The following is a 15,965-nucleotide window of genomic DNA, read 5'->3' as shown; positions in this document are numbered from 1 at the left end:
ATGCTGCAAATGCAGAAGTAAAGATTGACTTGCGTGACCTAGAAGATCTCCTCATCTAAACTGTGATGTAGGTTCATCTGAACCTCCTCTAGAAGCCGAAACTTTTTGTGGTGGAATGAAGTCAATCCGACGGTCGGTTTGTGAGATATGGTTTGCCCTAGTTTGATAATGAAGCTGCTAATGCTGATGCTGCTGATCTAGGGTTTTCTACTGCTGATATGAATCAGATTTATTGTACTATTTCTCTCTGCTGAATTATTGAAGATAAAATAAGATTTCATCAAAGGGTTTCCCCACACATTGTGGGGTTTGTCCCTGGCTAGCCGCCACATCTTGTGTCTCTTGTCTTGGCTTGTTTTCTGTCGATCATTTAATGTTCTATCTACACTTTACTTTATGTACATGTGATTTCTAATCGGTGGAATATAATAAGAAAAATAAGTAAATTGTTATAAGCATAGAACATACCATAACTTAACACCTATGCATACAGCTACTCCGCATCAGTCTGAGGCTCCTTCTTAGGAATCAAAAGTTCCTCCTCTGCATGCAACTTGAGCTCCCTCTCAAGGGAAACTCACATGGCCTTCTACTCATCGAACTTTAGATCTTTGTGTACCACTGTCCTCTGACTAGTATGCAAGGACACCCGATAGTTGTGGGTTGTATCAGTGTACCCCACAAGTATCCCCAACTCTGCTGTTGGCTCTAGATTCTTCTGGGCATATTTGGTCACATGGAAAAATACCGATGAGCCAAAGATCTTGAAGTGACTCATATCTGGTCTCTTCTTGGAGAAAGCCTCCTCTGGTGTCTTCATCCCCAGTATTCGATGCAGGCTTCTATTCTGCAAGTATACAACTATATTGCATGTCTTAGTGCACAAATAAAGTGGTAGGCCTTAGTCATGGAGCATCGCCCGAGCTGCTCCCACAATCGTTCCATTCTTCCTTTTGGCCACCCCATTCTGTTGTGGGTTATGGGGTGCTGTCAACTCCAGTTTAATTCCTTCTACTGCACAGAAGTCCTTAAACTTTTGAGAGACATAATCTCCACCATTGTCACTTAGAAAGGCCATTATCTTCTTTCCTAATTCTTTCTCAACCAAGGCTTTGAACTCACAAAACCTTGAGAAGCTTTGATCCTTCTTCTACATGAAATAGATCCAGCATCTACGAGAAAAATCATCAATGAAAATAACATAGTACCTTTGTTTTGCGGTGCAGGTTGTCGAGAATGGTCCACACACATCTATACGAACTCGCTCCAAGATTGCTTCAGCTTGACTGTCTCGATCCTGAAAGGAAGATTTTGCGTACTTACCCAAGGGATAACCTTTGCATGTATCCACTTGCTCAAGTTTACCCTTTGGAAGTCTAATAGAAATATGTTGCATGATCTTCAAGGCCCCATGGTGCAAGTGGCCCAATCTTCTATGCCATAGCTTGCCAATATCTTGGTTTTGCACCAAATCTTCTTTGGAACTCAATGAAGCACAGTCATCTACCTCTAGCTTTTAGAGATTCTTCACTCGAATTCCAATCCTCTTGGTCTATCCCGTGCCGATGTGTCTTAGGATTTCCTTTCCTTTACTAAATGCGACATCATAGCCTTTGTCTTCCAACATTGCGACAGACACCAGGTTCTTCTTCAATCTAGGTACATACTTTACATCAGTTAGGGTGAGAGGAGCTCCATGCTCCCTCTGAAACACAACTGTGCCTTCACCTGAAACACGGTACTTTCCATCATCGCCCATATCTATGCGCATCTAGAGGTCCTTCTCCTCCAAGGTAGTGAATAAACTCTTGTCGCCGGTCATGTGGAATGAGGCTCCACTGTCTAGGTACCAAACACACCCCACCATCGATGAAAACATGCATGCGATGAGGGTGAAATCCAATTCGAACTGTGAGGCCAATGCCTCACCATTTGATCCTTTTGAGGATCCCTTCTTGGATTTCTACTGTGGAAAATTTGTTGCATGATGGCCTACCTCATGACAACTAAAGCATTGCACTTTAGATTTGTCAATCTTCTTCCCACCATGGGAAGAACTTGATTTGGAATGGGAAGCCTTCCCTTTCCCTTTCCTCGCCTTACTCGCGAAGGCTAGATTTTCTTCATCATCATACTTTAATGAAGAACCATCTCTGGTGCTTCTCCTGATCTCCTCTTGCATCAGATCTAACCACATTTCTTCCCAATCCTCTTGCATCAGATCTGACCGTATTTGTTCCCAATTTGGCAGTTTCTCTCTTCCATTTACTGAGTCTTGGTAGCTATGCTAGCTCTTAGGAAGACCGAGGAGAGCAAGACTCACCATGTCATCATCAGCCGTTGTGATTCCTACACTTCCAAGCTCATCCCTGTAGGTGGTGAGCTTGTTCAGATATGTGGAGATTGTGTCACCTTTTTCACACTTTATTTTCTGAAGCTTGTCTTTCAGCGCCAACTTCCTTTGATCACTGCTATTCTGATATAGATCCTTCAATGTTTTCCACATTGAAAACGATGTCTCCTTCCCATGGAGACTCGAGACAATATGGTCCCGAACTCTCCCTCGAAGAATCCTCCTCGCTCTAGCCACATATTTCTTCCATTCCGCCAATTCTTGGGCATTAGCCGTTGTTGGCTTGGGGACTTCTTGATCAATGAAGTCCTTGAAACTGTTTTTCTCTAATACCGCTTCCATGCGATCCTTCTAGGCTATATAATTTCAGCTTCCATCGAGGGTATACTCGAGTCTTAAACCATTGAACGCCATTGGTGAACTTTGAGAGGTGATAAGAATTCAATTTCTACAATCAAGAACTTCAACCTTCGAACTTCTCCCTTCTTTGTATCTTGTTCTCTACTTTGATCACCTTTGCTCTGATACCATGTAGAAATTCTCACTGTATAATGCAATATACTAAAGAAAAATACTTGATATACTTCTACAAACAAACTTGTGGAAGATTAATTGATTTTGAGCAAGATCAAATAGGACACATATAACATATGATGAAGAAATCAATCACACATGAACAAAAAATAATACTTTGGGGAAAGCCTCAGCTAAAAACCCCCATATCTGTATTATCATACAAGTGGAAATATCTGAGGATTACACAAAGCTTTAGCTCACAAGCTATCCAGCTCTCAGTACAATCCCTCACTGCTGCTCATAGACAAAATAGAAAACACATATGCCTTCCTTCAGTCCTCGAAGCCTCCTATTTCCTTGCATAGTTTCTCCTGGGTCCTCAAGTTGCCACGTCTGTGTAATTACCTCACACACTGCTCACCAAACTCAAAAATAATTGTGCAATCCTCAAGGAAAGAATTCCTTCTGCATGCAAGAGATATCCTCATGGGAATATTCCTGCAACTAATAGTACACTGTCCCATCCCTTGATCTCAACTGGGTCTCTCTCTAAAATGACATGCATGAGTTATTTATGAGAGAATATTTAGTTATCTGAAGTACACTAGTTGCATGCATGCATACAAATTGTTGGAACTAATCTAGCGGGACTTAACTCAGTTAACTGAGCTAACTAATTACAATTCAAAGTACAACTCATCCTGATCTCTTTAATTAAGGGATAACTTCCTCAATCAAAGGGATAACTGTTGCATGTCTTCACATAGACTTCATGTTTGATTTTCTCTAACTAATCAACTCAAGATGAATTAATTAATTATTTTACAAACAGCTCATCTCAAATTTGAATTTTAATTCACAATTTTAATTTAGGGACTAATTAAAATTAGAATGTATCCTGAAATGCTATTTATAGAAATGCTATTTTTAGCATTTCTATATTCAGCATTTCTTGTTTCTATTTTCAACAACTTTCACTTAGTGACTTTTCCCGTAAATTCCCTAGGTGGCCATAACCAAATTTTTAATTAAAAAATCAAAGATTAATCTTATTTCCCCCCTTCTTGGTTGTGTGTGCATGTTCTCATACCATAAATGAGATCATGTATCTCTAGGGGTTCCCTAGGTGGCCATAACCAAATTTTTAATTAAAAAATCAAAGATTAATCTTATTTCCCCCCCTTCTTGGTTGCCTCTACATGTTCTCATACCACAAATGAGATCATGTATCTCTAGGGGTGGGAGTAATTGTGCCCTAACTAGAAAATTTCACTTAGTGACTTTTATTCCCTAGGTGGTCATAACCAAATTTTAAATAAAAAAATTTCCACTTAGTGACTTTGCACTTAAATGAGATCATGTATCTCTAGGGGTGGGAGTAATTGTGCCCTAACTAGAAAATTTCACTTAGTGACTTTTATTCCCTAGGTGGTCATAACCAAATTTTAAATAAAAAAATTTCCACTTAGTGACTTTGCACTTAGTGACTTTGCCTTCTCATACCATAAATGAGATGATTTATCTCTAGGGGTGGGAGTAATTGTCCCCTAACTAGAAACTTTCACTTAGTGACTTTTCCCCGTAAATTCCCTAGGTGGGCATAACCAAATTTTAAATAAAAAAAATCAAAGATTAATCTTATTTCCCCGCCATAACCAAATTTTAAATAAAAAAATCATCAAAATAACCTTAAACAATAAATTTTCCATGAGGCTTCCACATTTCACTTAGTGTTTAAATAAAAAAATCAAAATAACCTTAAACATTAAATTTTCCACGAGGCTTCCACATAACCCACAGTTTATTGCAGTAAAAGATTACTTTTAACTAAGGGGTATTTTAAATAAAAAATCAAAATAACATTAACTAAGGGGTATTTTAAATAAAAAATCAAAATAACCTTAAACATTAAATTTTCCACGAGGCTTCCACATAACCCATAGAGGGGGGAAGAGAGAGAGAGGGGGGGGGGAGAGGGAGATGGAGTGGGAGAGGGGGAGATGGGAAGATAGTGGGAGAGATAGAGAGATAGGGACAGGGATGGAGATAGAGGGAGGGAGGCAGAGAGAGAATGGGTGGTAGGGGGAGTGATGGGAGGGTGAGAGAAGGGGTGGGAGATTTGGGGAGAGAGGAGGATAGGGTGAGGGAGAGGGGGAGGTAACCCATAGTTTATTGAACTACTGGAGTAAAAGATTACTTTTAACTAAGGGGTGTACACAATTTACTTAACTAAGGTGTGTACACAGTTTATTAAATTATTGCAATAAAAATAAATTAATTATTTACTTTTCACTTAGCTCCAATAGAGAAGTGTGGGGAATTCCTCATTTGACAATACTCTGTTTAATTTTTTCCTTTTTATTTTATATAAGTCTTTGTTGTATTTTATTTTTCTTTTTCTGGGGATACCATGGAGTTCACTTTATTGTAAGTGAAAGGAATTGAATGAATACAATTTTAGAGTGTAACTATGTATGAATTATAATTATAATTATTTTTTCTTCTTTTTAAGTTGATATTTTATTAACATTAATTTTTATTTTATTGTGATTATTTATAAAAATTATAAAAAGTGTTAGATAATATAATTGTATCTTTATAATATGTTTTTAGCTAATATAATTGTATCTTTATAATATGTTCTTATCTTAAAATGTATAATAATTTTTGGAATGTGATAATTATTTTGAATTTTATTAATATTGATGTGTTTTCGGTTGAGATTTTCTTAATATTAATTATATTCCACAATGAATATTTATCTTTAATAACAACTAATATTTATCTCTAAGAAAAATATTATTTGAAAGTATCAACATAATTATATTTTTATTATACATATCTATTTTGGAATATATAATTTTATTGAAATATGTGATAATTATCTAAAACTTTATTGTTATTGGTGTATTTTCATCTTGAAAGATGTGTAGTTATTTACAAATTTTCACTTGCTATAAATAATAATAAAAAATTATATATTCAATAAAATCTTTTGGTAAAAATATGTTCTTATCTTAAAGTGTATGATAATTTTTGAAATGTGATAATTATTTTAAATTTTATTAATATTGATGTGTTTTCGGTTGAAATTTTCTTAATATTAATTATATTCCACAATGAATATTTATCTTTAATAACAACTAATATTTATCTCTAAGAAAATTATTATTTGAAAGTATCAACATAATTATATTTTTATTATACATTTTTATTTTGGAATATATATTATTATTGAAATATTTGATAATTATCTAAAACTTTATTATTATTGGTGTGTTTCCATCTTGAAAGATGTGTAGTTATTTATAAATTTTCACTTGCTATTATTGGTGTATTTTTCAGCCTAATTTATCTAAAATATGACAGGAATTCATTGAAATCACAAGTTTGATAGGTAACCCTACACAATGGAAGAGCCCTAGGGTTTTCTAGAGTACTAAATCCATAACACAAATCAAGATTTCACCTCAAATTTTTCTACCGGATTATAGCACCACTAAAAACAACTCCATTTCAAATTAAGTTTATTTATTTTATCATATGAGCCTTTTTAAATAAAATATTTTAAAAAGATGTATCCTCTATTTATGGCCATACAAAATAATAAATTTTTAAAACTTTATTATTATTTTATTTTATTATTTACTTTTTAAACAATGTGTAACTATTCTTAAAATTTAATATAATAAAATAAAAAGTAAAAAAATAATATTTTAGATCAAAATTCATGCAATATTATGGAGAAACGTGCCCCTCCCACTATCAAAATATGCATTCACAAATTTTTGTTAAAAAGATTGTACCAACATAGTTATAAGTTTATATCATCTTTTCATTTGAATGAGAATTATAATATCATGTTCTCATTATACCCTCATCTTGAAATGCAAAATAATTATTATATAATATTATTATATGAAAAATAAAACAATTATTTATTTATTTTTATTAGTGTGTTTTTATCTAGAAAAAGGTGTAATCATTTATAAATTTCTAATTAAAAATAATAATAAACATTTTAGTTCAATACTTGCTACTTAATTTCTTTCCAAATAAAATATTATGGATATATATACCCCTCCATTTACCTCACAATCACAAAGCAAGTAAGATACATCCAACAATGTAATCTTATATATATATATATATATATATATATATATATATATATATATATATATATATATATACTTTCTCTTTTTATTTTTTTATTCATATCTTGAATATTTTTTAAATAAACTAAACTCTCATGAACATAATTTTAAAATTAAAGTACCCATTAATTAAATGAAATTGTATTTTTTTTTAAATTTGCACATTCATATCATATTCTCATCTCAAAAAACATAATAATTATTATACCATGTTTTCAAAATTATTACAACATTTTGTTAATTAAAAATGTATAATAATTATTTAAAACTTTTACATACCTTTTCATTTAGAAAGATGTGCAACTATTCATAGATTTTTAATTTCTAAAAAAAAAGAAACATTTTAGTTCAAATCTCATGTTACTTAACATTTATTTCCAAATAAAATATTATAGAGAGGCATACCCCTTCCTATAAAAAGATATGGAGAGATGTACCTTTCTATTTGATTAACTATCACAAAGCAAACAATATGTGTCTAGCAATTCAACAATATTTTTATAAAATTAAGTTAATAAGTTTAATCCCCATCCATCTTAACTCTTCATCTACTATCTTAGATCTCATTACTTGATAGATATAAAGTTATAATGGATCTACAATAGTTTAGTTTAATTAATAATAATAATAATAATAATACTCCCGATTGGGATGCGGGTCAATGTGAGAGAGGCGAGGCTGGGAGTTGATATGTGTAGTACGAAGGCCATAATGATCGTCGCCCGCCACATGCTAAAGGCAGGGGGTGCGAAGTCCTTCAGAATCAATGCATGGATGGTAACTAGGCAAGGTGGTAGGGAGGGGAATAAGGTAGGGTGGTGGAGAAGGCAAGGACATTCGACGTGTAGAGCAGGGGAGAACGACTATGGAAAAGGGAGGTGATTTAGAACCGGGGAAGGTCGACGACAATAGGGGAACCTTGGTCGCGAACAAAAGCCTGAATCTGAGTATGTAATTTGGTCCTATCTCTGTGTTGATTATATGACCTGGTTGGGGTTTTGCTAGGGGGAAGGGATGGGCAAGTGCTTGACGCAATGGGGATCATAATTCTATGGGTAGTAATTGTGGCAGCAAGGGCATGCCATGGTATGGTTCTGCATTTTTATTCTCGCCCAATTGAGTCAGAACCATGGTTATTGAGTGGGAAAGTGCGGGATGCAAATCTATGTGAGTTTATGCTTAGCTTTTAAGGTCAGGGAGATAAGAGATAGCGGCATGGCAATTCCAAGGGGGTTGGGAGCTGTAGAGAGAGGTAGGAAAGAGCCGAGGGTAGGGGGATGAGACTACAACCATGGCAATAGGATTTAAAAAAACCATTGGGAGAGTGGGAACCCGCATGGAATTGAAGGCAAAGCTAGGAACCCGGTGTGGAAAACTTGCCGGAGGGGTAGGCGAAGTCATAACTATCATATTTTGGCTAAGGGTGAAAGAATATGGAATAATTATAGGCATCCTGCGAGGCTCTAGAAGGGCCTTTGGGCTTGGCTCAAGATGCAGTGGGATGACCAACATATAATCCATAGCAAGGGGGAGGGGTGCTATGATGGGCCCTGGGAGAAGAGTCTGAAACCCATCGTCCTCTGTCATCTACGGGCTTTGGGTTAACCATACATTCACCTGGAGAAGTATGGAAGAGAGGAAATTCATGAATGAAAAAGGTGGTGTGTTGAGAAAAGTCTAACTTCGTTCAGATGTTAATAGGGCTCTATTGAATAGGCTATGGACCAAGCAGCAACAGGACGCGGATGAGGAAGGAGAGGCCCGCCCCCTCGGATAGACAAGGGGCTGAGCACGTCGGAAGCTCGCAGGGGTTGTAAATCTGTAGAGCACCTCATTGCAGAGGCAACAACGACATACTGAGACGGGACGGACGTGGGAATTCAGAAGTTGATGGAAAACTGAGAAGCAAAGATTAAACAAGAAATTGAGTCTGAGGACGAGCTGGACAATTGGAGGATGGTGGTCCCAGATCCACAGAATATTCGAGGGAGAATTACTTAGTTTAAACATACACTCTACCTATATTATTTGATGAAGAGCCTACTTGGTAAGGCGTTGGAAAAAATCTTTGTGGGGATGGCAGTTACAATCCAGGGACTACCGAATTACGAAAAAGATATGGATAAAATTCTATTCCCGTTGCACAAACTAGATGTCAAGATGGATAGGATTGGCTACCACATACCTTGCATTTTGGAGGTGTATGGAATGCTTGGGGCTACTGGTGAAGACCTTGCTCCCGTTGCATCTACCTCTAAGGAGTAGAAAGTCTAGATTCCCCCATGCATAATTTTGGTTTATGCAGTTAGCTTTTAATTTCCCTGTTGCATATGCTAGTTTTTACACTTATTTAGTATTTGGACATGAGATCGAGACTTATCTAGCCTGGCTAGAAAGGTTGAAACATTTATGTTTTTGGATGGCTTATAATGTTGAGCAGTTGCCAATAGACTTGGTTTCCCCTCGAGGCAAGTTGAGGCCACCCGGTTAATCTGTGTATTGTAAACTTTCCTAATATATAATAGAAAATGGAATGGACCTGCCAAGCTTAACAAATAATAATAATAATAATAATAATAATAATAATTATTATTATTATTATTATTATTATTATTATTATTATTGACATGAATCAAAACATTTACACAACTACATTACAACATCAATATTCATATCATAACTAAGACGTTTTCATTTAGTGATTCATGATAATTATTTATAACTTTATTATTAAAAAACAAGCAATATATTGAGATCTAGATCATAAATGTGAAAGCGTTCCATATATATATAATTAAATGTGAAGGTATTCCGCATTAAATATTAATATTAGAAATGATCATTTTCATCAAAATTCGACAATACCATTTCAAGTAAGATTGTAATTTTTTATTGTCTAAAACACATTTTGAATGCATAAATAGATTTATCACCTTGAAAAACTTCTTGTTCATTCGAACTCTAGTAAACTCAAATTCTTAAAAATCTCCATAAGATTTTCCTTAAAATTAACGAGAAAAATACCTTGAAAATGGTCATTTCATCTATTAGTTAAAATATGTGATCAACTTAAATATGTAGTTAATAATTAATTAAATATGATATAAATATTAATATATGTTTTGTTAATTGTTGAGTTGTTCAATGTCTATTGTTAATTTAATCACAATAATATGATTCATCAAATATTATTAATGGTCAGCTATGAAATCAATATTTTATTGTTCAAAATAATCCAAATGACAAATAAGTAATCTCATACACAAATCTAAATTATAATTAAAACTAAAATCTTTAAAACTATAACTTTATAAACCAATAACAATAAAAGAAATTATTAAAAAAATAAGTATTTTTTTCTTTAATTATATGCTAAGTTGTTAAATTAAAACATGAGACTAATCTCTCTCTTGAACTTAGTCCTTCCCCCAACCTGCACAAACTTACAAATTGAAAAAGAGGCACATGTAAACTCACACTTTCTCACTTAAAACTTTATTCCTTCACTTGAAATTCGTAGAATACAAATCTTGATCCATATAATAAATACATATTGCAATCATGGTCTAGGTGGATATTGGTGGTCACCTGCCTATTCCACTTAGACCTCTAGTCGGTTTCATATGTTTCCTTGTTTATTTCAACATTTACTATTTTTAGCGATTTTATCATTTTTTGGGTCCTGAACTTCTGGAGTGGTTTTGACTCCATACACTGTGTTTTTTTGAGGTCCGTGGTAGGCCTATCACTATAGGTAAATATCTGTGGCAAATCATGTAGTACTCAGAGAGACCTTTCCAACAAGGTAGTGTACGCGCCAAACAAAGATAATATGAACGAGTTACAAGCCTCGGAAGTTGGCTACGTAACTAACCCCAATGAGACCCACAAACTCTTGGCGTTCCATCTCCTAGGGTTAGGGTTTTGGTTGTTTAGGGTTTGGCCTTGTTATTCAATAATAAATAGGCCCTTGAGCCTCATTATGACATAGTTCAAAGGCATGTAGCTGCTAAATCTCTTCTTAGAGATAGGCTACCATTGCCCAAGCTAGTTTATTTCTATTTTGTTTGTAAGCATATTTTAGTATTATGATATTAATGAAATGAAGTGTTATTTATGCTGCATCTTTGTATTTATGATTATAACTATAATTTGATGCATTCCTGTTTAAGCTCGGATCAGTGGTATTAGAGAAATTTGCTCTTTCTTTGTTTTTCTTTGCATGTCCCCAATGAGGTCAAGGTATAAGGAGTTAGGGCTCCATTTGGTTGAACCTTTGCATGCCCAACGTCACAAACCCTGACGATCTCCCATGGTAGAATAAAAGAAAGACGAGGGGGTAGGAGATCCTTGCAAAATATTGCTCGAGGAAGCTCTCAAGTGACAAAGGAACGCGATGATGAATAATGTTTCCTAGATCCTTGGACAACTACACAAAAGCGACACATCTTCATCCAGTAGCCACTCTAGATGTGCCACTCCTTTTAAGGTACAAGATGAATTTGATATTATAATATTTGAGGGCCAGATAGATGGAGACGTTGTAGATAAATGGATGAATCTGTTAGAAGGATATTTTTTCAGTTCATGACTTTTCCAATCGGGAAAATATTACTTTTTCACTTCTAAGAGCTGCCCCACATGTCAAGGACTCGTGGAAACCTACTATGAACAAAAGGATGAGAGTAAATCATCACTGTTTTCAGCCGCACCCACTTGGGATTCTTTCTGAGATGCCATCAATGAAAAATATTACCCTGTCAGGAGCTATGAAGATAAATACATAAAGTGGACCACACTACAACACGAAGTTGAGTATCAAGGATTCTGAGTGGAATTTGGTACTCATGTACCAAGGATTCTGAGTGGAATTTGATACTCAAGTACCACAACTGTCTACACAAGTACATCTAGGGCGAGATGGAGTTTTTGGATATCTCCTCGCTCAGCACGACATATCGATACGTTGTTAATATCAAGCAAAAGTTTAAACAGAAGACGCGAGCCTTTGGATTTATGAATATGAAGCAAGGAAATGGCACCCCCAAATAATAGAGCAAAGACCAAAGCCAAGGTGAGGTGACCCAGGTCAACCTGTCGAAGCTGCAAGCAAAGAAAAACACCATGAAGACAAAGAAGGACACAGGAAAATGGTGTCAGTTCCAAAAGAGCTCCACTCACAACACAAGTGAGTGTTAGACCAATCAGTCACTGGTGGTTGAGCTAAAGGCTTCCGAATCAGACGCATGTTCTGACTCTGAGTTAGAACTCGACAAGGGGAATGAAAAAGGGAAGAAGATAATTGGCGCGGAGCCCAATGCCACCATGGCCACCACCAAGATCCAAAATAATGAACTTGAAGATCCAGAGGAGGGGGAATGCCTCTTCCACTCACAGATGTGGGTGAAGGGTTCTCCACTGTAGTTCATTGTCGCTAGTGGGAGCCAATAAAACCTCATTCAACAGAGTTCATGAAGCGGTTGGGCCTCCTGACGATAACATATTCGCAACCATACACAATGGGGTGGCTTCACTAAGGAAGAGATATTCCCATTGGCCACTAGTGTCTCCTCCCCTACAATATCAAGCCCTTCACGAATGAGGTACTATGTGATGTTGCTCCTTTTAAAGTTTGTTGTATTATTAGGACAACCATACTTGTGGAAGTGACATGATGTATATGAGTCTAGACTAATTATTACTTTGGGCAATAAGTTGTACATGATACTAGAGATAGCCCCATGTAACGCCATCTCTTTTGTCACTGCAAAGCAATGCAGTAAGATTATTTCCCAGACTAGTAAATTTGTTTTCCTTATGATTCACCCTAGGCAAAATAAGAAGGTTGTGGCCATGGCTTCTAGATATGTATCCTCTGCACAACAACAACAGATGGACAAGGTCATGGAGGAGTACAGGGACATTTTTCTCCTCACCTACAGGGTACCTCTGCACTTTTAGGTCAAGCACTCCATTGATATGACCTTGGGTGTACTGCTACCCAATGGGCCGATCTATCGATGCTTTGTTATGGACAACGATGAAATCAAGAGGCAGATTCAAGAGTTGTTGTAGAAAGGGCACATCAAGCCAAGCTCATCACCTTGTGGGAGCCTGATTGTATTGGTACAAAAGAAGGATGGGACCTGGAGACTCTGTATGGATATTGGGCGCTGAAAAAGATCACTATCCAGAATAGGTACCTAATCCCACAGATTGATGACCTTCTAGACCAACTCAAGGGGGCCAAATATTTCAGCAATATTGACTTTAAGTCAGACTATCACGAGGTGCCTATCGAACCCTCTGATGTGTGCAAAACTACCTTCAAATCTAAGGAGGTTCTTTTTGAATGGTTAGTCATGCCTTTCGGGTTGACAAATGCCCCCAAAAGCTTCATGAGATTGATGGAAGACATCTTGCGACCCTTCACCAATGCATTCATGGTGGTGTATTTATGTGACATCTTGATCTTCAACCAGAGTTCGACAAGTCCTTCAAACCCCGCAACAACACAAGTTGTGTGCCCATTTGGAGAAATGCACTTTTGGCATGACCCAAGTTCAATATCTGAGTACATCATTGATGAGAAGGGTGTGCATGTGGACCCAACCAAGATACAAGTGATTCGGGATTGGCAAGCCCCAACACTCTAACACTGCTCCACAAATTTCTAGGTCTTGCCAATTTCTACCTCAAGTTTGTGTTGGGGTTCTCTCATATCACTTCACCTTTAAGTCAAGTCACCAAGGCCGGAACGAAAGCAAAGTTTGTTTTTTCACCCAACATAAGGCATTTTCCAAGTTAATGCATTGCCTCTACTTTACACCAGTGATCACATTACCAAACCTACAACAACCATTTGAGATTAAGATAGATGCCTCCGACTATGCTAGTGATGTAGTTATTACTTAATAAGGGCATCCAGTGGCTTACCACAGCGAGACACTTTTAGATACAGTTCAAAAATATCCCACTTACGACAAAGAAATGTATTATATTGTGCAAGCTTCCCCTCAATGGAAGCATTACATTATGGGGAAGGAAATGGTTATCCATATAGACCACTGACCCGTGCAATTCATACATATGCAAGGGAAGTTGCAAAACAATTGCCATCAGAAATGGTCCACATACCTGAAATAGTTCCATTTGAACATTAAGTACAAGATGGTCAACACCAATAATGTGGCAGAATTCCTTAGCCGAACACCAATCATGGTGTCCGTCATTGTGCTGGACTCCTGTGGGCATGGGATTTTTGGATGGTTGCATCTTTACAAGAGCGATACTGAATTAGACAACACATATGAGACACTCCTAGAAGGGAAGAATTTTGATATTAAGTGTAAGTAGTGGCTCTGAGACTTTGAAAAATGTGATCCTAAGAGTGGAGTGTGATGCTAGAGGATTATGTGGTCTATACAAAGGACCCCTTTAAGGGGGTTCACATTTGGACTTCTCCTTGTGTAGTTAAGACACTTGGTCATCATTGGAGTAGGTTCTTCCACTCAAATTCCATGGTATTTCGTATAAATATTTAAAAATCCTTAGATTTGTATGGAGAAAGGTGGATTAGGTTGATCTTGAGAGTTCTTTGTGAGATCAGTGTTCATATACAAATCAATACAAGCATCTTTGAGATCATACGTGACATATCTTTCATAGTTGTATTTTTCCTTGATGTCTTGGTATATGGACGAAATAATACGGGTCTCTTGACTTTTACCTATGCTTTCTTGTAGCTCCGTGATCACCTAAGAAAAATTTGTGTATGACCTTAGCGCATCCACATCAATGAAGATTAGAGGGAAAACATACAATGTATATAGCTTACAAAATACTGATGAGAAGTATAAAATATCATATATCAAATCGAATGGGTCAAAACCCTTTTCCGAGTGGTGATAGTTTGATGGAAAGTTTAGGTCCTTATCAAAAGTAACGAGCCTTACAGTATGCAATTGTCATGAAAAATCCCTAAATTTTTTTATTTGAAATTACTGATATCTTAAATACCAAAAATATATCTCTAAAAATAAAATTGCACACAATAGATCTAAGAATATTACGGAAATTCTCTTTTATTATTATCATTATTAATATCAAACCCTTAAGCTAGGGAAATAACTTACATTTTGATTCCGTTTATAGAAGGAGTCCACTTATGTTCACTCGCCTATTCGAGGGGGGAACCTTCTAATGTGCTAATGCTCCAATAATCTTCTCACAACCCATAAGGAGTTATCCATCCCTATTTATAGTTATCAAGATAATTTTAGAAATCAATGTCTTTGAAATTTCAAATATAGAAATCATTGATTAAAAAACCAAGATGAATTATTCTCCTCAATCAAGTGAAATCTCAGAATATCACATTAATGTTAAATGAAAAATACCTCTGACATAGCCCAAGGCACCAAATAGATTATGTTTTAAATAGCCATAGAATAATTTTATGCTGCCCAAAAAAAAGGATGTATTAGTTAAATCTAAAATGTAACCCCCATCTATGAAAAGTAAATATCTTAAATAAAGATGTATTAGTTAAATCTAAAATGTAACACCCCTCAATGAAAAGTAAATATTTTAATTGCTTTCACTCCACCGATTTGGTAATCATGGGCTAAGTGTAAAGCCCATTATGAAACTTTAAGTGATTATAAAAAGGTTATGGCAAGTCTTGGAATTCACAGGATAAGATCCTAGATGAAAATTTTCATTACCAGATAGTTACAAGACAATTACTCCTCTCCCCATAGACAAAAAATCTCGGACAGTTACTCCTATCCCTAGAGATAAATAATTTAAGAGAGTTAGTTACAAGAGAGTACAGGATTTCTATCCCTAGAGATAAATAATTTAACAGAGTTAGTTACAAGAGAGTGTAGGATTGATCTAACGATCATCTGATTCCAACATGTATTCATGGAGATGAA

This window comes from Pinus tabuliformis, chromosome 8 (genome assembly GCF_031772625.1).
Source record: "Pinus tabuliformis cultivar Carrire ecotype Pingquan chromosome 8, CPIR1, whole genome shotgun sequence".
Taxonomy (NCBI): domain Eukaryota; kingdom Viridiplantae; phylum Streptophyta; class Pinopsida; order Pinales; family Pinaceae; genus Pinus; species Pinus tabuliformis.
The sequence above is the reverse complement of the archived record's forward strand: the minus strand, read 5'-3'. Positions refer to the sequence as shown.